The sequence below is a fragment of the Rhinopithecus bieti genome, unplaced genomic scaffold, assembly GCF_001698545.2.
Source record: "Rhinopithecus bieti isolate Rb0 unplaced genomic scaffold, ASM169854v2 scaffold_28024, whole genome shotgun sequence".
NCBI classification, from domain to species: Eukaryota; Metazoa; Chordata; class Mammalia; order Primates; family Cercopithecidae; genus Rhinopithecus; species Rhinopithecus bieti.
The window spans coordinates 380229-381181 of record NW_016812359.1 but is presented as its reverse complement, the minus strand read 5'-3'; the positions used below and the strand labels follow the sequence as shown (position 1 = coordinate 381181).

At 49.1% G+C, this 953-nt stretch overlaps 1 pseudogene; it reads left to right on the top strand.

Annotated features, from left to right (window-relative positions):
- The first annotated feature begins 297 nt into the window (after positions 1-297).
- LOC108544723 (60S acidic ribosomal protein P1 pseudogene) lies at positions 298-653 on the top strand (annotated as a pseudogene).
- Positions 654-953: the final 300 nt, after the last annotated feature.

The following is a 953-nucleotide window of genomic DNA, read 5'->3' as shown; positions in this document are numbered from 1 at the left end:
ATGCCCAGTATCATTTTCATAAATCCTTTTTCTGTTCAAACAAGTTGGAATTGGTGTCTGATACAATGACTGTCTAACCATGTCTAACTATGTCTATGGTTGCACCTTTTGAAATTTCTGTACATAATTTTATGTTAAAAAAAAACATGCAAATGAATGAACAAAAATCCTTTTGTCATCTGCTGCCAAGGTGCTGAGTTCTTCCAAGGAAGCTAAAGCTGACTTGGAGTGAGGCCCTCACTTGATCTGACAATGAGCACCACTCCCAGCAGCATCAGCCCCATACTCGCCTGCATCATGGACTCTGTCTCTGAGCTCACCTGCATCTACCCAGGCCCCATTCTGCATGATGAGGTGACCATCATGGAAGATAAGATAAATACCACCATTAAAGTAGCTGGTGGAAATGTTGAATGTTTCTGGCCTGGCTTGTTTGCAGAGGCCCTGGACAATGTCAACATCAGGAGCCTCAGATGTGATGGAGAGGCTGGTGGACCTTTTCCAGCACCTCGTGCTGCACCAGTGGGAGGTCCTGCTTTCTCCACCACTGCAGCCCAAGCTGAAGAGAAGGAAGTGGAATCAAGGAAAGAAGAATCCAAGGAGTCTGATGATGTATGGGCTTCGGTCTTTTGTTGATGAAATCTCTTTTGTAACATGTTCAATAGAAAACCAAACTCTTGCCGGGCGCGGTGGCTCAAGCCTGTAATCCCAGCACTTTGGGAGGCCGAGACGGGCGGATCACAAGGTCAGGAGATCGAGACCATCCTGGCGAACACAGTGAAACCCCGTCTCTACTAAAAATACAAAAAACTAGCCGGGCGAGGTGACGGCCGCCTGTAGTCCCAGCTACTTGGGAGGCTGAGGCAGGAGAATGGCGGAAACCTGGGAGGCGGAGCTTGCAGTGGGGTGAGATCCGGCCACAGCCCTCCAGCCTGGGCGACAGAGCAAGACTC